At 36.9% G+C, this 23,454-nt stretch overlaps 1 protein-coding gene across 4 annotated transcripts in view; it reads left to right on the top strand.

Annotated features, from left to right (window-relative positions):
* The window catches only part of Mnr (Membrane-bound Notch regulator), an 81,437-nt gene that overhangs the window by 2,460 nt on the left and 55,523 nt on the right, over positions 1 to 23,454 (top strand). The window lies entirely within an intron of this gene.

A 23,454-nucleotide genomic window follows, 5' to 3' on the forward strand; every position in this document is an offset into this window, starting at 1 on the left:
GCTTTTCAGCTGGAAAGTTGGAAAAGTCTTGTGGCTGCCGACAAATCAATCAGGAAAACTTAAGCGAAACTGATTGAAATGCGGCAGGGGAAACATTTTTGACAATCGTTGGGAATAACGTATTTATTATTATATTCTGGGAGCAAGGTTTTTAAAATTTAATGTAATTTACAATGCCTGAACAATTTACTCTCTTCAGAAAATGGAGTGTTTTTGATTTTCTGATTTATTTCTTAACTTCACTTTATCTATTATTTATTGGTTGGTTGAAAATTTAGCATCTAGAACAAAGGTTCTTTATTGCTGAATTTTTTAAATGTTTTTTGCGGAGAAAACCATTGCATGTACATATGTAAGTTGGTATTTGAGTTGTTTCCGTTGCAGTTTCGGGTTAAAGATTTTATTGTGCTCTTTATATATTATTTAAAACTTTAAAATTGTGTCAACAATTGCAGCTTGTTGTTTGGTGAATATATTTTGTAAGCATTTGCCAAGAATACTTAAACTCCAAACTAAACTATTGCTGAGTTCTCCCTTTCATCAAAGTTCTATGCACACACACATAACACCAATTTAACAATTAACCCATCCATCAAAGTCAAGCCTATAATCTGAAACATCCTAGCCCAAAAACTAAGACCAAATTCAATTAGTCTTTCACTATCGATCAAAATCAATTAAATGGTACCAAAAATGCTCGAAAATTATATCGCTATTATGCAAAACGAGTCGCAAAGTTTGCCTAAAGAAACTTTCGCAACAAATAAATTCTATGAGGCTACGTTATATTCGATTATCCCCCCGCACTCGCACGCAAATTATTTGCAACTTTTTTTTGTGTTTTTGTGTTGGAGAAATTTAATTTGTGGGCGAGGAACGTGAATTTTTGTGCGGGTGTTTCAGAGTTCCGAAAGTTTTTGCTGACTCAAACAATTAGCTGCGATTGAAAGTTATGCCCCGAAAAAAAACACACACAGAGAAGATAATTTTGTGGGTATTTTCTTCTGTAAAAGCTGTAAACGTATTTTAATAATGCAAAACCTGAACAAAATTGCTGCAAAATGTTCCCCAAAGTCTCTGGAAAGCCGCAGAAATAGCCAAGAAAATCGGGGTATAAAAAAAAGAGGACAAGAAAAATCGGCAAAGCGCAACGAAAAAACAAAAATTGAAACAAAGCAAAACGAAATGAAACAAAACTGGGGAATCGAGAGAAGGGCGAAAAACAAAAGCTCATAGCGCACTTTTGGTTGCTGCGACTGTCAAGCCAAATGCACAGAGACAAAGGCTAAAAGGGGGTGCTGAAAATGAAAAGGGGGTGAAAGGGAAAGGGGGGCCTAAAGTCATCTGAGGTGGAAATGTTGCCAGCCTTGTTGCACGTCCTCTCCCAAAAAACTAAAGCCAAACTCTCGAGAGTCGACCATTAGGTATCCAATTTATTGCCCAATCCTCCCACCAATTTTCATAAGCATTTTCCAAAAAACAAGCCAAAATAATAATACAACCAAAACCCATTTTTGTGTGTATTTTACAAAGAATAAACTTTAAGAAAATCAAAAAGGGGAAATGAAATGCAGTATACTAATAATTATAATTATATAATCTTAACGAAGTCATAAACTATTAATCTTAGTTTATTATAATTTTGGAAAGGCAACTTCTTGTCATTATTTTAAATAGTAACTGCCAATTATAAACAGGAAATATATGAGGCTATTTTATAGGAAGCAAATATTTTTATTAGCTACTTTGACTTGGGTATTTCAAGCATTTTATTCAGGGTTTTTTTCTTTTGAAAGTAGAAAACATTTTAATTATTTCTGGTTTAAATACATCCTAATTATAATCTAAAAATTGTTTATAGGAAGCATATATTTCTTGTACTATCACTTGGGTATTTTATTCTGGGTTTTTTCTTTAAAGTTCCGTAGCAAAAAAATCTGTTTTTTTTTTGGGGAATTTTCTAGCGGATATACTCGAATTACCCATTGGCATTTTCCGCACTCGGCGACCTGCTTTTGTGGCCCACTGTTTCAGTGGCATTCGGTGCAGCGCTGCGGTCTGTGGCCAAAAGCAACAACCACGTTTGCTAACAATGCGCTGGCCATATTTTCAAGGTCCCCGAACTGCGGCAGGAGTAAATCATAGGCAAAACAAAAAAAAAAAGACCAAAAGACAAAGACAAAGCAAAGGGCTAAGGACACATCTTGTGGTCGGCTGAACTCACTGGCCCGCTCGCCCCAAGGCTCTCCAAGGATAAAAACTAGGGATCTGCTCTGAAGCCCAACGACCATTCCAAGCCAAACGAAACGAAACTAAATCAAAGCAAAATTCTGGCAAATTAAATAATCAAAAACAATTGTTGGAGAGCTTCTTCGTCGGCGACGAGGGCAAATTGGATTACGTGTAGATTGGTTAAGATGCCGCCATATAAAACAGAGGAGCTAAGTAAATATATATACTCTGTGTCCCTCGTTTTTAGATAGTGAACTGAACCCAAAGGTTATCGCTACCAGCAGCACAGTCTCCGCGTTTTCAGGTCGTTTTCGTTTCTATTGGAATAATATTATCTCCAACACTTTTCGGTTTTTTCTATATTTTTTCTAGAGAGAGGAAGGGCAATTCAGCGCTATAGATGTATAATTATAAAAAAAGCTTTTGAGATGATGAAACGCTACTCACAAGTCGACTCTCGATTCTATAGAATTAAGTTGACCAATAAATACGCATTAGAAATATGAATGGAAAAAGCTATTTAATGATTAATAAATATTATATATTAGGAAATCATTTTTCATTTTCTTTGTATTATAAAGAAGTATTATTAATGGGATTATAAGATTTTTAAATGTTCTAATAAGCCATGAATGGAGCTAAGATAATTCAATTATGAAGAAGTTTAAACTTTAGTTATTAAATGTTTTTCTGACTAATTTTTTGCAAGCGTTTAAACTAGTAATATAATTTTGTTTAACCACAAAACTTTTCTATAAAAACAAGCGAACTATTAAACTGTAATTTGATGGCCACTTTGCTGACTTTATTCTATTTTTTTTTGCCATGCATATAAATTGATTCGACATTAAATAGCCCAGGGGCAAATAAATATTGCGAATGTACTTTATCGAGAGTTTTATTTCCAGTCGTTTACTGACAGGACAATGTTTGTTTATCATAAGCTATTTGCTTTCAATTTTCCCCACGGGATTATGTTTAAATATTTAATAAACGACACACACAGTCGAAAAAGAAGAAATAAATCAAATGGGGGACGACAAAAGTTGTTTGAGTGATTTGACGCTCGACTTGATTTTGTGGCTCGAAAGAAAAAAATATTTCGGGCAGGGGGAGAGAAGTTTTCAATTTTTTTTGAGTGGCCCCATCTTAATCGCCCCTCACAATCTGAATCTGAACGAATCGTGTCGAGAGAATCTCTGTGAAATTGAAGGGCGGCCAAATTAAAATCGAGGACAGGAAGTGGAAGACAGACAGGAAACAGTAGCAGTCATAGCAATGGCAGAAGTAACAGAATCTGATTCAGAATCTTGCTATGCACAGCATAAAAATTCGATATGAAATTCTACCTTATTTCAATTCAAACATATCAACTTAATATTCTATCGTATCAAGTAAAATATACCTTTATTCATATCAAAATGATCAGTAAAAAAAATAAAATTGACAAGAACATATCAATCTGATCTTTTGTCAATTTTTTTCTGTGTAGGAATCGGTAACTCTGAATAAAAATCGGGATCAGAATCGGAATCTGAATCACCAGCGAATCACAGCGAGACATGAAATGAAATTGAAGTTGTCTGGCTTTTTGCCTTTGGACTTTTACCAAAGTTAACCTTGAAATGTTCTTTCTTTTCTGTTTTCATCCACGGTTGCCAACTTCATAAGCGGATGTGACAATTGAATTGTCAGCACCGCATACGGTTATCCCCCGATTTCAGGATCAGAATCCTCGCTCTTGCTCACATTTCTGTTTTTTGATTTCGATTTAGGATTTCGGTTTCAGCTTCAACTTCAAGTTTGACTGCAGCTCAGCGAAATTTGTCATGTCATCTGCTCACTTCTAAGCAGGATTGGATTGCAATGGGGCAGCAGCTCGAAGGGCGAGTGTCGTCTGCACAGGGAGAATTAATTGAGATTTCGCTGGGGACAAGTGCGAATTTAATTTTCTTTATAGAAAGAATATATATAAACATTTTTGGAACGTTTTTAGACTTGGAAAATGCTATGGTGCTTATAAAACAAAAATATTTCAAGATCTATATATAGATTTATCAAGGACCGAACTTTACTACCTAAAATGTTAAAATGTTTTGTTGGTGCCCAAAAAAAGATTGTGATTTAATTATAATATTGTTATTTTTGTGTACAGTGTATAAGTCCCTGCTGTTCGTCCCCCTCCGAAACCCACTCGCATTGGCCTTTTTCAATTTGATTCGTTTACAGATATAGCAAACTAGCAAACACCAGCCAGTAAATAGTAGCTGTAGCAGTTACAGTCCACTCGATGGACTCACTGCGATGGACTGTCGATAGTTTTCGCATTAGAAATGACTCGGGGCTACTTGTGGGTTAAGGGTTAAGGGGTGGTGACCTGTTGTGGGTTAACATGGGGGGGATTGGGATCTAGGACTGGAGGAGGGGTATTTTGTCCCCAGTACAAAAGTCTGTATGTAAGCGCTGGGATAACAACAGATATTGTGTGTTTGTTGATTTGTTTGCATTTGTTCTCTTTCGCTCAAAGGAGAATAAGAATTTTGCAAATATTTAGTTGGAGTTCTGCGATTAAAGACGATTGGATATTGAGATGCTGCATAGAAATGGAAACGGGAAAATAGGAAAAGTTGTATATATTTTAAAAATGCTTTGCGTTGCATTAATGATTTCCCCCAAGTATTTAGAAATTGTGAGCAGCGACGCCTGAGGTGTTTATTCGTTCATCTTCTTTAACTTTTTTATTCATGCACATATTTTGCACCATTTCAAGCACAAAACCTACTGGGGAATCACACAAAAATATCTGGATTATTTATGAAGCTCTTAAGAAAATGGGCTGGGCAAAATACTATGTGTGTGTAAAGACAAGTGGGTGGCATATTAGTGTTTGTTTAGAAAATAAACAAAATCTAAAAAGAAATAAACGAAAATTAGTCACCAGTTGCGGGTAAAAAAATATAAACTATAAAGCTTAGATTTTTATTTCTCTTAAATTATGTTGAAACCAGAATTTATTCTACATTTTCCATCTAAAATACCTTTTGTATATCCCCAGTTTAAATTAGAATCCTTTAAGTTTCCCATGCATTTCTATAATTTTCAGCAACTTCTAGAGCTTGAATTTTTGATTAACTTGAAAACGGAAAAGGTCCTCCTATGCAGTTCAATGTTCTGTGGAATTTGCACAGCTGCGGCGGTGTATATGCATTTCTATAAGTGGGGTAATAAATATTTTATTACAACCCCCTTCCTTCCAGAAATCTGAGGACTTATGCGAATTTCTCACGAATTCGCTGCTGGCGGGTGAAACTTTTTGATTTTTGCACGAAAATTTGCTATTGCAATCCTAGCTCAACCGCAGCCATTTGCCACCCACTTTTCCACTTTTCGTATGTCGCGGTTTTTGCGGCGCCCTTGAGACAGGCGCTTGTTTTTCCACCACCCTCCACCCGCTAGTCGGAGAAAAACCCTCCTCGACGGGTGGGCAAATTAAAAGAACATAAAGCGCTGCAACAGGAACACATATGTATATACACAGAAAAAAAAGTTGAAAAAAGATTAGTTCCATATTTTTTAAAGATCAAGTTATTTATATCTTATTAAAATAAAAAAAGATTATGTTTTGTATTTATGTATTTTTATAGCCTTTATAAAAAGATAAAATATCAAGTTGATATGTTGATATGAAATAATATTAATAAGGCAGAAATGGCAATATTTCATGTCGAATATTTTTTCTGTGTATATATTATATATATGTATTTGTGCCTGTCTAGCAAGTCGAGGATATTGCGGTAATGTTTTCCATAAATATTAAGTCATTTGCCAGCTCGCTTTGCATTCAGCAGGGCATAAATCAAATCAAATCAAGACGAGAGTCAACGGAGGAGGAGTGAGGGGTTGATTGGGCCAGGGGCCACATGACGTATGCGTAATAAAGCACAACCCCAGGGACTCGACTCACAACCCACAGCATTCGTCACCTCCTCCACTCGCAAATTCGGTTTCATGCAAAGCGACAATTTAATTGCACATTAATTATAAACTTTGTAAGCTGTGCAGTTCACAAAGCAAAATGGCAAAAGACTTTGTAAATTAGTTGGTTATTATGCGATTTTTATTTTATAAATACAAAATAAATGCCATTTTTGTATTACCAATAAACTAATTTATTTTAGTGCCTTTGCTATATCAATGATAGTTATCCAAAAATAAAACCAGTTCTTAATTATATCCAAAATGCAAATAGCGTACCAAAGCCTTTACTTTCCATTTCCAATTTGGGGAAATTCGCCCAAAAACAATCACCAGATTTTCCATTTAAATGTTCCATTTGCAAATAGGAAATCACTGAAATAAATCATGTGAATTAAGAAATATTTGTTAGGTGACAGAGAACCTCCCATTTTTATCCAATAAGCTTTTACATATATATAATTTATGATTTAATTATAAAAAGAATCGCAGGAACGGCTGCCTGTGTGCCTCGGCTCATCACAAAGGAAAGCAATTGAAAAGGCCATTTTGATTTATGAAAATTATGAGCCGAACTTTACTTTGCTTTACCCAACTCAAAAAATACATATTTTTTCAGGGTTTAGAGGGAAATTCATTTTCGCTCTTCTCGCTTCTCACACCTTTTTTATGCTTTTTTTTATACCAAAGTTTTTTAAGTGGCCCCGGCGTCTGAGTTGCGTTGCCATTGTTAAATAAATCTATGGGAAATAATAATAGGGGGAATATATAAATAAATATACGAGTATATGGATTTTTCTCTCGTTCACAATTTGTTCAATCAACGGTGACTGAAATATGAAATATATTTATATACTTGGTGCTTGTCTTCTTTCCTTTGAAAGGGACGGCATAAATACTTTCCCTTTCCGAAAATGTTCCGTTTATGTTTTTTTCTTTTTTTTTGGGTCCCCCATTTACACGTCATTTACACTTTAACAGCTTAGCGCCTATATAGGAAAGGAAAAGTGGGCGGGGCAAACAAATTGATGTCACTGATGATGCTGATTATACGCGTCTCCTCGCCGGATTCCTTTGGGTTATTAAACTTTATTGTTGTTTGGGATTTTCCCTCGCGTCCCGTGCTCCCCGCTCATTTTCCATTTTCCGCCCTGAGGTTTATCAGCTCTGTGGAAATCGCCGAATCATTTATTATGAATATACACAGAATTTGATGTATTTAATATGCCAGGCACAATATTGTATCGATTGAGTGGAAAGATTTCTAAAAATGGCAATTTTTTTTATGTATTTTATGATCGAGTGGGTATTTTTACACGGTTCAGTGGTTTCGGCATAGGCAAATTTATAATTTATACTAATTGTTGTCAGATCCATTAAATATTAATTTGGCCATTGCATATTTTAGGATAATTTGTCATGAAAATAATAAGAATGTGTGCTGTTTTTTTTTAGTGGGCCACCGAAAGCTAATGTGGACAGATAGAAACAAATTATGCACTGGTTTTTATACCCGTTACTCGTAGAGTAAAAGCATTTTGTAAAAGTGTAAATGCCGTTTTATTGATTTTATTATTACCCATCAAAATGTAAAAGAAAATTTTTAAATCGGACGATTCAATAAAAATTTATGAGAAAATAATGGAAAGCACCACTAGACCACTAGCTTAATAACGAGTATCTAATAGTCGAGGTTGACTTTCTGTAAACTCAAATCTCTGAACTTTTTAACTTCGATTCGGTTTTTTATTTGTTGTTTATTTTCGAATAATTATAAACTAATTGATTTTGATTTATTTGAATAATATTTGCATTGACTGCAAAAATAAATGTGCTGGAAAAAGGTTGTTGCTGAGAACTAATGACGATGACTACAATGATTGAGTGAACTTCGAACGAATTTATCATAAATCCACACAGGGAAAAGTTGACAAATGATATATTTCCAATGGCTGGGGGAAGAAAATGCACACGTGTGTTGGTCGTTGGTTCGTTGGTCGTCATCGTGTTAAACCACAATTGAGCATAAATTTATATTTAATTATGAATAAATTTTGCAAGCGCATTAAGTTTTGCATTTTCAACTCATCGCCGGAGTTGGCCCATAAAAATCGACAATCGCTCAACTAAATGCTGAACGAAAGTAATATCCTGTAATTACTGCGGAACTTAATTGTGTGGAATTTATTTTGTAGGAAATATACTGGTGGATATATCATAGAACTTTTCCAATTCCTTGCGTAATTCATTACTTTTATTCGTTTCTATTTAATTCATTGGCCTCTTTGGTCGAATATTCCCATATATATTCTGTTGTTGTCGCTATAAAAGGGCCCATACAATGGGCCTGTAATGATGAGCCCGAAAACTCCCGGCTTTCATTCAGAGTCGGACAGTAAATCAAGAGATAAATATTCACCCGCACACAAACATGGTCATGCAAACACACAGTTACTGATGTTTACATTAGGGTGACCAAGTTATATGGGCGAAAGTATAAAAATAATTACTTTTAATGGACTGCAAGTTATTGCACTTGAATATTACTCATACGCAGGGTTGTATTTAAATATATTATTTGATTTTATTTATGATAAATCATTGCTTTAAAATTGTAAGTGTGTTATTTTTCTTTTAATAGTTCGAATATATTTAAATAGTCTTTAATATAAAATATAAATTAATTAATTAAATATGCCCCAAAGAACCACCCTACTATAAAATATATATACGCAGTATGAATATCGAGGCATTTCCCTTTGGTGAGTTCACAATTCGTTAAATGCACTGCAAAATTTATTTATGACGCAACAGCAGGCGGCAAATAATAAACGACTTCGTTGAGGTCAGGGGTCGGTTGTCCCCCCGGGGGACTACGGAGGGTTAAGGGGGTAAAGCCGCGACTGCGTCAGCATTTCAACTTTGACATGTAGCGCTGGGAGAAAAGGGGCGTGGATCGGTTTTGGATCCATTGCCATTCCTCACCGGTTCACATTTAATTGCACATCAAAATTCACTTTAATTTCATTTTAATTGCTAAACACAATTCGGTCTTTTTGGTTTTTGTTTATTTATTATCCGATTTTGCAATGACGAACAATGGGCAACGAGCAACAATTGTCCGTTTGTCAATTTAATACGCATTAGTTATTCGACTTGGGTTTTTTGGTTGTTGTGGTTTAGCCCATAAGTCAATGAAATATGGCGGCCATCTGTCAGTGGATTTGACAATGTCAAAATGTCAATGTGAAAGAAAACAGTTAAGAGGCTATATATCTTTGTTGATTTCTTATGGAAACTTCAAGAGGCATTTCAATAACGAAAGATACAACAAATATTGTGTAGATTTCCAAAACATTTTAACTAAAAGACCGTTGACCGATTAACAACTTTAAACTCTACCTAAAAACAAACCTTCAAGCTTCTTGGTTATTTTTGTTGCGATTTAAAAACAATGTTTCTCGCATATTTTTGAGGTCTGGACGAAAAGCAAAAGCAAAGGCTTTTAGTGGGATTGGAGGATGGATTTTTTGGGGCCAGCAGCATGCATGTTTGCCGAATTCCGGTTCCGATTCCGGGTTCCTAAATGTCTCCAAACCGAATTTCGGGCCTGTGGAAAATTATGCAAACATTTCGCAAAAGAGGAGAGAAGAGATCAGCGTGGAGAACATATTTCGTTTCATTTGTTTGTTTGTTGTTGTCGAGGCTTTTAAACAATTTGCCCAGGATGTGTGTGTGTGTGTGTATGTTTGCGTATGGAAATGGTGGGAAAAATGGGTAAATGCTAAATGGGGGAAATGTGAGAGAAATGGGAGAAAATGTTGGGGGGAAAAATGGGGTGGGTTTGTTTTTAGCCACATGACACATGGCGGGCATAAATCTTGCATGCGGCGTATGGCAAATGAATGCGCCAATAACTCAATAAAAAACAAAAAAAAAAAAATGGAAAAAAATGATGGCGACAAAAAAAAAGAAGAGCAACAACAACAATAAAGAAGAAGGGAAACCAACATGGCGCTGCTGATGCTGCATGCAGCTGCCACTTCCGGCGGCCATCGCTGCTGACTGTCTGGCAATTGACTTCCGTTTTAAATTTTGCACAACTTCCTGCCGATCTGCTATGCTGCCCCCACCCCCTCCCCCTCCCTTTTCAAATTACCACAGAAAAAACTACGAGAAACGTTGCAAAACACAGAAATTCGGTTGGCCACACTTGATGGAATGTGGCAAAGAAGGTTGCGGAATGAGCAAAAATGGCGAAAAGTGGACAAAAAATGACAAAAAATGGCCAAAAGGAGCGCGTCCTTGACAAAGGTGCCAGCAAATATGACAAAATGGCCGCCAGGCGACTCAATGAGCTCAGGCCAACCCAAGTAAACAACAACAAAGCCCTCCACGGAAAATATGTGCAAAAATGTAAGCCACGTAAAATGTTTATACTACTTTCGGGCGAGACCGAAAGGGTATGTGGGAAAGTGGGGAAGATTATGTGTGGTAAAAAAAATACAAGTAAACGCCAAATACCACTTAAAAGTAAAAATGTGATAAGAAAAAATTGTAAATATAAACAACTATTTGTTTAATTATTTATCTTTTATTTTTAATACTAACAGAATTAATTGAACAGAATCAAATGGTTTTTTTTTCATTTCATTTTTCATTTTTAAACTTGTATTGGAAAATCGTTTTTTTTTTTGTTTTTTAGTAAAACATTATTTTTTTAACCATTTTTAATTACATTTTAAAATGAAGAAGTTACAAAAATGTTTTAAGAAATGGATTATATTTCTGGTTACCCTAAGTTACATTTTTAGAGGGTATCACTTGTGCCTATTTTCTTTGGATTTTTATTTTTTCTTCTTACTTTTCTACTTGCTGGATGCTGCAAAAACAAAAGGAAAACCACAAGCGAAAACAAAAAAAATGCGCGCCAAATGCAAACAATGACAAAACGCCGGCAGAGGCAGCGGCAGAGGTCGCCAAGTGTCGACAGACAAACAGTGGCAGCGGGCGAGGGGGTTAAAATCCAAGGGGGGGTTATGGCACCCAAAAGTGGCAAAACAAGTCAACGTTGCAGCTACACCACCCACCAGCACCCCTTTTCCAAAATGAGGTCGGCGCCATATATTTTTTTGTTTTCGGCTTCTTTTTTTTGGTTTTTCCTTTTCTATTTCGCTTTGTTGATGCTCTTGTTGTCTTTTAATTTTATTTGCACTCGCTCCACTTGAAATACATTGTGCTGCCATCGCCAGCGTCACCGCTGACCCCTGACCCCTGCGAAGGAGCTGTGCATTTTTTTTTGGGTAGAACTGTGTCACCGGCGCGGAGTCGCAGGGATCCTCGAAAAGCCAGAAGACAGAAAGACTAATATGCGCTCAGATTTAGTTTCTAGTTTTCCTTTGAGCTCAATAACAGGATCACTCGAAAAAAATCCAAGTGGCTTCAAGGTTATTAATGGGAATAATAAAGTTTTTAGTGGAAAATATTGTATCCATATTTAAAATAGTTTACATTTATGTTTGTGTATTTTTTAATACGAGATAAATATTTAAAATAATAATAAAATACAAAAATAAATTCAAAAAACATTAAAATAATATCAAATAATGTATTTATATAATCTGTAATAGGTTAAATTTTTCCCGGGAAATGACAGCCATAATATCTATATTATTCCCCTTGAAGGACTCGCAATGGAATCAATGCATTTTCCTTATGTCACACCGATAAAAAATGACCGCAATAAGGCACTCGCATACATATTATTTCATATCATATCACATGTATGTGTGGATATTCTTTAGTGGCTGCCAGATGGCCGTAAAAGATATCGCATATGAACTTCCGCCTGAACTTGCTATCCCGATGCTATACCGACCATACACACACACATAGACACACCAACGGTTAAGGCAGATTTCATTTCATTTCCCACCTGTAAAAAGCCACTTCTAGATGAAATTGCTTGAAACTGGATCCCAGAAATGGAAAAACTTTATGGTGACCCCTTTTGGTGCAGGCTGCAAAAAAAAAGAAACGAAAAAAATAGAAAAAAGTGGGACAGGCCAGGCAATTGCATCCTGCAGGGCCCCGCCCCCCTCCTGCGCCCCCTTCGCCTTCTGATTTATGCTTTGACCTTTTCCGCAGGCAGGGAAAATTTTTCTGGTTTTGTTCTCGTCCTTTTCCTTTTTTTTTTTATTTTTCGTACACTTTTTCCTTTTACTCATTTTTGAGCTTAATTAGCGACGTTAGTCGGCAAATGGCATTAGTGGGTTAATTAGGGGCAAACACACACACACGGACGTAATACATCTGTATGTGTGTACGGTTATCAATGTGTGTCAACCGTATATCTATTTGGCCTAATGAGCCTCCGAGGACTTATGGCCGGAAAATGGTTGGAAAACCTCAAGTCAACACATTTTTTTCTGCTTTTTTTCTAGCTTTAATTTGATTTTGATTAATTGAAGTGCGGGTTGACAAAATCCAATTAATTAATCTGATTGAGCAGATAGACGACCAAAAAACACACGAGAGAGCCATCCATCTTGGGAATACAAATCGTTGTTCGTTGCCTACTTTACAGGCCGCCATAATTAATTGGCGTAGATGAGCTTGAAAATATTTGATATGCCATTATAATTGGTAGCTGTTTAGTGGTTATTTAAGGTCAGCGAGAACTATAATTATTTTTATTAGAATTAAATTTTAGCAAATTATTTGAATATTTTCCCCGAAATGAAAACAGTATTAATATCTTTACTCCAGCCTTTTTATTTATTATATATTATTCATCATGGCCGAATATTTGCCAAAGTAATTAAATACTTAGCACACATGCACAAACTCTTTTCGGCCGATAGAATTTCATTTGAAAAGCTTAATTGTTAAATGCCAACATGGAAATTCTCGCTCGAAATAAAACCAAATTAATTGAATGCCCAAACAAAATATTAATTTCTGTCTTCATTGTGACTGTAAATTTGATTTGAATGCCAGATAAGAGCGTAATAAATAGTTTTCCAAATGCAATTTTGTATTTATTTGTGTCCGCAAAAATAAAAATATCGAGCACAATGACTTTTGCGGCTCAAAGCCCAAAGCCCAAAGCCAGGGTAATGAAACGAGAGAGCTGAGATGATGGAAAATAAAAATATCAGAAGGACTTACGCCTGAACAAAAACAGTTTTTCATGTGATTACAAAGTATTGGCAAGTGTGTGTGCAAGTGGGACGCGGAGGAATGTGGGCCAAAATGGCACACAAGGCCGAAAAATTCGCCAGAAATTCGGCAAGAGAATCCATAACAATGCAGTTTATCAAAACAGATGCAGCAAGGACGAAAGGACACAGCTATGTAGGATGTGTGTCTGAGTGTGTGTTTGTGTATCTGGGTTATCCTCACAACGACAACGACAACTACATTTTCGGGGACGCCGCCTCTCTCACCTGGGCTGCTGTGCCAATAAAATTAAAATATTTTCGACATAAATCAAACGCCAAATTGGGCCAAGCGAAAACAAATGAGTTGACAATAAACGACTGTCCAGACACTTGGCCATACCCTGGGAATATGATATTGATGGGCATCATCTGTTCCCCACCGAATGATCGTTTAACTAAATTAAACACTGCCTTTAAGCAGAAATTCTATTTTTTAAGATTTAAAATAATAAACGTTTTCTTTCAAGCAAAAAATACCAATACAAATCTATCTATAACCTTAAAGTTATTGAGTCAAAATGCAATAAAGTCCTTGAACTTGTGCTTTAACATCACATGCCTATCCAAGAACATTCAAGCACTTTTCTTTATTTATAAAGCATTTTAAAAAATTCCATTCAAAAATGTTTGGCATGTGTGTCTTCTCTTTTTTGTATTTTATCATTGCTTTTCTCAATTAACACAATGGGCAATTTATAGTTTAGTTTAGCTGGCTTGCATAGTCAGCCTGTCTTGCTGTGGAAAAAATTGCATTTCATTGTTGATTTGGATATTTCTCTAATGGTCTTCGGTCTGGTCGCAGTTTGCTGGCGATGCGTACAAAAATGCACTGAAAACAGAACTCGGTCGTTCATATTAATACAGACAAATGATTTCCAATTTTATTAATTTTTTTTGTTACTTTCCACATTATCTGCACTGTATTTTTATAGACTTTATTTATTTATTATTTATTTATTAAAATGGCTTTTAAAATTGTTCTTAAAATGTTTAACGCTAAATGTTAATCATTTTTTCGCATTTATGTTTGGTCCTTAAAAAAAAGTTCAGAATATGGATTGTCATACTTCGTTGAGCTCGTAATTTATTTCCCTATCGATTGACATTAAAATCTCGAATCCATCAGTATAATAATAATAATAATAAAATCCCAATAAGGGACAAGTTTTTCGCCCAGTGTAGGCATTAGGTGTGGGTCTGCGTGGCCGTCGTCTGGTTGGTCCGTTCGCCTGTCCCTGACACCCTGACAGTTGCTGGCGCGCTGGAAATTGAAAATTGATATGGCATCGCTTGTTGGCTGCAGCCAACCCGCTTTTCCAGACCCCCCTCCAATTTTCCACACCCCTGACCCTGTGTGTTGGCTGTTATCGTCAGGCGTCTGTGTCGCGTTTTTAAAACATTACCATGCACTTATAGTCGGAGCAGCATCTGAAGCATCAGAAGCCCTAAACGAGCGCAAATAGTAATGACAATGCCGCACAGTGGGATCAATTGCAGTTCAAGTGCGCACTTCTAGGGCCAGCGAATAGATGTTGTATATATTTTTCCACACCCCATAATCCCTGTGGTGCTTGTGGTTTTTAGTTTGAATTTAGCTGCCGTATCGAATGTTTTGTGAAAGCTAGAAAATTGTGGAAAATGTGAAGATAATGCGCTTTGTAAACCTGATACATTTCTCAGCAATTAGGTCAAGCAGAAAATGTATTTTTATTGGTTGGCAAACAAAAAGGATTAGAAAAAAATCGAGATTAAATTTCGAAATTATTTATGGAGCTTACATTAGGTCTTAAATTTGTTTGTTAATTATTTAAGTACTCCACCGTACAGTGGCTGCTCGCTATGCGCACTCTAAACTGCAGCTGCAGTTGCAGCCCTGCCATCAAACATGTACAACTCCTTCCGTTTCCGCTCTGCATATGTATATGTGTGTGTGTGTGTGGACTGGCATATGTGTGTGTGGACCGCCATTTATTTCGCTGGAGTCTGTGTGTAATTTTACTTTTTTCCAACTGCAGCGACTGCTGCTGCTTCATCTGACATGATTTCCGCATGTCGTTTGAGTTTTTCTTGCCACCGACTTTTTCTTCGTTTGCTTGTTTTTCTTTTTTCTTCATTCTTTTTTTTCTCCTCCTCCTCCTTCTGCTGCTTTCGCTCGCTTTTTATGTATGAATGCACAGCTGGGGTCGAAATAATAGTACAAAATTATAAAAATGTATAGTTACTTAATAATTTTCACCAATAAAAAGATTTAATTAATTTTTTTTTATTCTTATAGTATTCTTTTAAAAATATTAAGTTAAATGTAAAATGATTAAGAAGACATGCGCTATAATTTTGACCACAATTATGTGCATAAGTTTGCCTATTTTTTTATTTGGCTGCTCGTGTGCTCAATCATGCTTTTCCTGTCGCGCTGCTGCCATTGATATCGCTGACGAAATTGAGAATTATTATGTTTAAACGTGTGTGGCATCGCTGCCATTTGGGCCTTAGCATCCCCTCTTTTCTCTGGCTTTTCCCTGGCTTTTTCCCCACAAACGACTACTACTACTACTTTTCCCAGCCGAAAATTCGCCGGGTGACATGCGAGTTGGCATTGCATGTGCTGCTGCCTTCTGTTGCAGACTTTGTGGCGCTTTCTTCAAATTAGATTGCCTTGTGATGACTTTAATGCAAAGCCCACTCACAGACACCCTCGCGCACATACCAACACAGACACTCGAACACACGCACACATTTACACAGGCAAACAGTGAACTGTCAGGCTCAGTTAAACCCATACAAATTCAAATGGCAGGCCAGGAAATGGGGTAGAATTTTTATTTTCAATCTGTTCTATTTTATAAATTGGGTTTTTTTTTTCCACAAAATTCAATATGAAATTCAAAATAATTCGTTTTTTGACCGTAACAATTAAATTATGATCCGAATATGGATTGTCATACCTTTATGAACTCGGTGATAAATTTCCAATCGATTGGCATTTAAACCTGGACATTTTATTTTTTGACAATGTTTCGTAAAAAAAAGAAAATTAGCGAAAATTTTATTTTTTTAAGATTACCCGAAAAGTGTCTTGGATTTATTTATTATTTTGTTATCTGATCAAAACAGTATGTATTATTGGTGTAAGAACATTTTTGGCCAAGCTACAGCAAAAAACCAAACAGGAAAAAATCAAATTTTTACCATTAACCCAGATCCCAATTTTTCACAAAAAAATAATTCGTTTTTTGACCGTAACAATGGAAATATTGATTCAAATATGGATTGTCATACCTTTCCGAACTCGTTATTTAATTTAGAATCGATTGGCATTTAAACCTGGACATTTTATTTTTTGACCATTTTTCTTAAAAAATCATGCTGTACCCCCTTACAAAAAAATTGAAAATTGGCAAAAATTTTATTTTTTTGAAATCACCCGGAAAGTGTCTTGGATTTATTTATTCTTTTGTAATCTGTTCAAAACAGTATGTTTTATTGGTGTAAGACCATTTTTGGCCAAGTTACAGCAAAAAAACAAACAGAATCCCAATTAAAATTTCTCTTGAAAATTATAATTAATATGTTTAGAAATATTTGAAATATACATGGGCTTAAATATCTTTGTAAATCACTTAATTTAATTAGCATCCTGTCCTGCTGTTTCCATATATTTTGTGTTCCTACCTTTGAGATCGCCTTGGCTGCAGTTTTAGCTGCCAAAGGCAATCAATATGGCAAAAGGCAACAATTCAGGCTCGCAGGACGAGACAAAAGTCAATGCCATGTCCGTGTGGTTATGGGGCTATATGTATGTCCGTCCGTCTGTCTGTTTGAATGTCTGTTGTATCGCACAAAAGACCCTTTGTTGAGCACACACACAAATACACAGCTACACAACTACACAGATACACTGGTAAATACAGAGCGCCTCTGACTTACTGCCAAAGGCTAATGAAGGCAAAAGGGAACCGGAATGGGGCCCTGAATTTAGAGAGGAGGACATGCCAGGATGCACTTGCCACTTGGCAGTGCACAGCTCCAGTTGCCGCTGCTCATATGCCTAGGCCATGTTGACATCAAACAAACAAACAAACAAACAAACAGACAAACAAACAAATACAGAGCAACACAGAAACACAGAAACAGGCTAGCAAAAGAGCACAGAGCTCGGAAACTGCAAAACTGAAAACTCGAAAAAAAACAAACCGAATGAAATTTGTATAAACTGAATGAGTGTTCGAGTTCGGATTTGGCCAAGTCCAAAATGGAAAACTCGTGTTCGAAAGTTCAAAAGTTTCAACTACTTCAAATCATCCAAGTCGAGGCAAATGCATTCGTTTTCAAGAAGTTGCCAGTTAAATATATTTTAGGGTTTTAATAATATTAAACTGAAATTAAAAATGTTATAAACATTTAAAAACAGAAATATTTGGATATTACAAAAAAAGAATATAACCCATCGAAATATCAATTAAATGTTATAAGATCACCAAAATAAAAATATAAATATCTAATTTCTGCTGGCTGCTGACTTGGCAACCCTGACATCCTAAATGGTCAAAATAGCATTGACATTTTTCTTATATACCTATTAATATAAGAAAAAGACTGTCAAAATACCATTTATATGTTATAAGGGCACCAATAAGAAATTCTGGGAAAAGAAAAATAATAGCTAATTTCAGCTGGACTTGGCAACCCTGGCATTCCTTCTTCGGAATTATTCGACCTACCCCCCATGTTCCATTTCAATTTCGCTTCTCACCGCCGTCGAGAGGAAATATTAATTATGCCAGATGCAGCTGCTGCCTCCGGAGTTTCTGGGGATTCCTGTCTGCGGATATTGCATCTGTCTTCGGCCCCCCGAAAAACCTGGGGATTCCGCCGTAGCACCGGGCTAATCAGAAATCATGGAAAATAATCCCCGAATCCTTGGCATTTTCCTTCAGCCAGTCTCTCTCTTTCTTTCCCCATTTTCTTCTTTTTAAGCCATTAAGATATTTATGTAAATTTATTGAGCAACAAGCGGATTTCAATTAAATTGCAATGCAGACAGATTTAATAAAGGCGTATGCGCGAAGAAAAAAGGGGGGTGTGGCTGGGCTGGGCGACAGGCAAAATAACTTTAAATTAATTAAAAACGCGCCGGGCAAAAATGTTTTAAGCTTGCGATGACAACAAACGCGGGCGTCAAGCCGTTTTCGTGCGGGCAGGAATCTCAGAGGGGTGGGTGCAAGGGGGAAAATTCAACAGGGGCTGCTAGGGAAAATTGCACAAGAAAACTGCAGAGGGCTGGGCTGAAATTACGGGGGCAGCACACATCTACGCCGAGATGGTAGCAACTTCTACGGGCTGCCAAGGCGCATCAATGTCGCGAAAATTAATTGAAATGAAGGCTGGAATTTTCCCAAGGACTTTTCCGCGGAGGCGGAGGCCAAAGCTGCAGCCGATGCGCGGAAAATGAAATAATAAAGATGCGTTCTCATGTCTCTGCACAGCGAGGAAAACTCCTTCGGGGCAAAAATAGTTTTAGTGAAATGGAAATTTCAGTACTCCGTTTTTAAGGGAATGGAAAGCTACACCATGTTTTAATAAATACCAAGATGGCTTTTAAAGGCTGTTCACAAAATTATATTTCTATAATATTAATATTAATTATTTTGTAATTTTTTAAATATTGTTCTAAAATCGATGATTATAAGAAGCATTGATATTTTTATGGCGTTTTATTATATTTATTTAAACATAATTAGAACAATTTTTTCAGGTTTTCCTTCTGAAAACATTATAATATATATAATAGTGATCACATCGAACATATCGATATTTATCCAGCTCTTGTAGTATCTCATTCCTTATAGATAAGAAGTGCCTTGCTTCACTAGCAAAATGCAGACCTGATTTATACACTTGCCGTGATTATTTATGATCCGAAGCCAAGTTGTTTTTTGGCCACTGACCAGTTGGAGAAAATTGCTGTGCGACAGAGACGGCGATAGGGGGGCTGAGAGAGAAAGAGAAGTAGAGAGCTTAAGCCAAAACATTACCGCACGTCCGCAAAGCTCCGCTTCAGTTCAGTTCTTGCCCTCTGACCCCCGAAAAAGTTGCAGCAGCCAACAAATGAAATTAAGCAAATAAATTTTGAGGCGGATTAGTTGAGGGACAAACTGCTGAGGCGTGGGGTCAGGGAAAATAGAGGAAAACTAAGGGTGAAAATACGAACAAAAAAAAAAGAAAAAAGCTAAAACGAACTGCGGAACGTTTTGCGGCTTAGCGAGTTATCTGGCAAGTCGTTTAGCCTTTTCTATGTGCTTTTTTTATTTTTATATATATGTGGTGCCCGCCCTTCTGTTACCTTCTGCATTTTCCTCCGCCGGCAAAACCAAGAAAATTGCACACGAAATTGGAGTTTTCGAGTTGAAAATTGGAAGTCGTGCGCCTTTGCGCGCGTTGCACCCGTCGAGGCAATTAAAATGTTGAGTCCGGACTTGAACTCCGGTCCTCAGTTCCTCGTCCCCAGTGGCTGCCCCATTATCCTGCCGCAATTTTCCCCGCACTCCACATATGTGGAAAAGTGGCGGGGAAAACAAATCCAAGCTCTCTATTCACTCGGCAACGGCGGCAAAAAAATATATATATATTTCGCCCCGGCCGTTTGATACCCAGGAAAAGTCGTGGAAAAGCGACATCAATTTTCAAGGCAAACAGGGGGGAGGGGAATCAATCAACTGGTTTATGGAAATTCGCTTATGGCATGTGACGAATTTTTATTATATACATTTTTTATTGCTCAACTTTGGTTCGGGAATTTTCTTCCCTAATAATTTGTTATTATTTTGGGTATATAAAAATGGTTTCTGTCTGCAGAGGAGAAAATATTTATAAGTAAATATTATACATAATTACACTAAATATAAAAAATCTCAAAAAATTAATTAATTTTAACTTTAAGCAAGCCTAAGCTTTTCCATTAGTTTTGTAATCTTTTCCACTTAAAATCACTTACAATAAAGAGACACAAGTGAGAGGAAATCAATCAAAAGTAAGGAAATGGGATGCCTTTTGATTTGATTAAGTGCAACACACTTCGAGGACATTCAACTGGGGCAAAGGATTATCGATGATGATTGATTCAATGCATTTGTGAGATGTAAAATGTGCCCAAGTGCTGACAGGTTTTAATCAAACGAGTGCTGCTGGTGGGATTTGTGGGATTAACTTGAGAAATTTTAGAAAACGAAGAGGGAAAATTATAATTCCGCAATTAAAATAAGTTCTTTTTACTTTTAATCCAAAGTTATCTAAGTTCTTTAGGCAAATGTGGTTCTTCTTTCTTGAATTCCCTGATTAAATTAGCCTTCTAAATTTACGAAAATCCTGTTGTGGGACATATTTACTCATAGCTACCCCAAAGTGCATTAAAAACTAACAAAAAATTTCTGTTTTTTCTTCTGTCATTGCAGGTGAGTGCAGTTTCTTTCATCTTCATTTCGGTTCGTTTCATTTCCCTGGACTAAGCCGAGCAAAAAATAGAAAAGAAAACAGGGAAAAATAAAAAAGGAAAACAGGGAAGACGGTAAAATAGAAAAAAGCCGAAACTTTTTTCGTACAACTTTGTTTGGCTTTGTCTGTGGCTCGGCCGTAAGTAAGTAAAAGCAAATTTTTTCCCTTTTTCCGGATGCGTTTTCCTTTCTTCTGCCATATTTTCCGGTGCGAGTGTGTGAGTGAGTTGGGAGTTTTGGGGGAGCCAGAACCAAATATGTCAATGATAAATGGCATAATCTTTTTAGCCCACAACAAACTTGCACAAAGCAAAAGCAAGCCCCGCCTTCTTCTCCGTTTGCCCCTCGGCCGTAATGATAATGCACAAAAATTATGCTAATAGCTTAATGCCATCGCACTTAAGCGCTAAGACAGCAGCGCCCAAGATGACAGCGCCCAGACGACATCTCGTCCTCGGAAAGGAGTCGTGATTGTGCCTGGGTGCCTTTGCTTATACCCTCCCGGGGGGTTATATTTACTCGAGGTCCTGAAATCTCTAGTAAATTAACAGTGAAAAAATATAGTCCTCAGAAGTCTAATGAATTTCATTTTTAAATCAATTTTGAAGGTGCTTAGAATTATGCTGTGAAAATGAAACAAACTTGAAAAATATTGTTGCATACTTTTAGACACCTTTTGGGGATTTTCATATACTTGTGTTTTTCCTCTCGGTTATTGCACTTTTTTTAAAGATAAAAGATACAAAAGTGATTTTAGATCCTTGCTTTAAAATGATATTTAAATACTGCACATTTTCTCGTAATTTCTTTGACTTTGTATTTTTTTGGCCCATTCATTTTGTATTTTCTCAGTATTAGGGTATCCCCCATTCGTTGCACTGCCACGAAGATGGCATTAATTTAGTTTCGCCAGCCTTCTGTTGTCGTTTGTCTGTCGACGCTTCCCAAAACTTGGCTTCACTTCTGGTTCTCGGACTTTGGGATTTGGACTTTGCTTGGCCAGTTGTGTTAGCTGACCCCAACACGGGGCATTTTGGCAGCTGGGACCACAGCAACAGCAACAGCAATAGCAACAACAGCAATTGCAGTGGGCGCAATTGCTTTTGGCCTGGCCGAAAGAGAGAGCTTTTGGGCCAAAATGGGATAAGAGGTAAGAGAAGAGGCAAGAGGCAAGAGGCAACGGCAACTTTTCTGGCCTAATGTGCGACTCCAAATGGCCGTTGCCGTTGCACAGAAACTTATGGCCAAGCGAAACTTTCGTGAAAGAATCATTTTTGGATTGGCACAGATGTGACAAGAGGATATACACAACACAACAAGGATGGATTGAAGTGGGGGGATTAGGATTCGAGCATTCAAGGATTCGAGGAAATGAAATGATCATAAATCCAGGCAGGAAAGGGAAATGTGCAGAGCAAGATGGACGGGAAAAGCTTTCAACCGAAATCTTTGACATTTCATTTTAGAATTTCGAAACAGGAATTTAAGAATATCCATTAGGAAGAAGCTTTAGAAAGGTTTTAAAATATAAAATACCTGAAAGATATATGTTTCTTTTTTTGGTTAGCTTGAAAAACCTGAAAACTGTTTTTAGGGAAAAAACGTGGCCAACCGAATGGGAAAATTAAAAAGAAATGCTCAAGTTGTGTCTCGCAAAAAGGGGATTGTAAAACTGGGCAAAAATAGAACAAAAAAAGGGAAAGAGTGTTGCAAAAACTAGATAACAAAAAAAAAACGGAGCGATGGCAAAAGGCGAGGAGTCCCAAGAGCACATGAAAAACGATTTAAGCGCTGCGTCAGCGGAAGAAATGATTTTTTAAGTACGCACCCAAACAAGCGGAGAAAAATTGGGAAAACCGGGAAAAACACTAATAGTGAGATGCAACAAATAACGACCAAATATCCATCACCGCCAATGCTCAACGAATATTAGCGGAAAATGCGAGGGAAAACGCGGAAAAATACTGGGCACAGCTAAATGATTTTGCGGGAAATCACTTAGCAGACCCAGAAGCACAGGAAAAGTGCCAAATCAGCTGAAAAGCGCAAGACGCAAAATTCGGAAAAGCAAAGTCGATGAAGATGAAGCCGCAGACGAAATATTAAATGATTTGCAGCAGATTTTCCAGATTTTCCGCGCACATGCAGCATGTTTGAGTGTGTGTGTGCCTTAGGGACATCATAAGCAGCCAAAGGATTCGGATTCGTATACGGATTTGCAGGCCAAAGGCAGCCAGAGTGCAAATCGTGTTGGGCAGCAGCAAAGGCAGCCAAAGTGAAAAGTGCAGCGGCCCCCTTTGCACATGGGAGTTTTCCGAGGGGCTTACGCCTTTTTCTGATGCCCTGAAATTGGGGATTTCGAAGATATTGCATCACATTACTTCTCATCGAACATAAATATTATTGCCAAACTGAAATTTAAAATTTAGGAATTACAAGGGCTTAGAAATCACTTCTGCAAGAGCCTAAAAGTATGTGACTTCTCTATTGAACAAATATGTTGTTGCATACTTTTCAACACCTTAAGTTGAAAT

Source organism: Drosophila takahashii, chromosome X, assembly GCF_030179915.1.
Source record: "Drosophila takahashii strain IR98-3 E-12201 chromosome X, DtakHiC1v2, whole genome shotgun sequence".
NCBI lineage: Eukaryota > Metazoa > Arthropoda > Insecta > Diptera > Drosophilidae > Drosophila > Drosophila takahashii.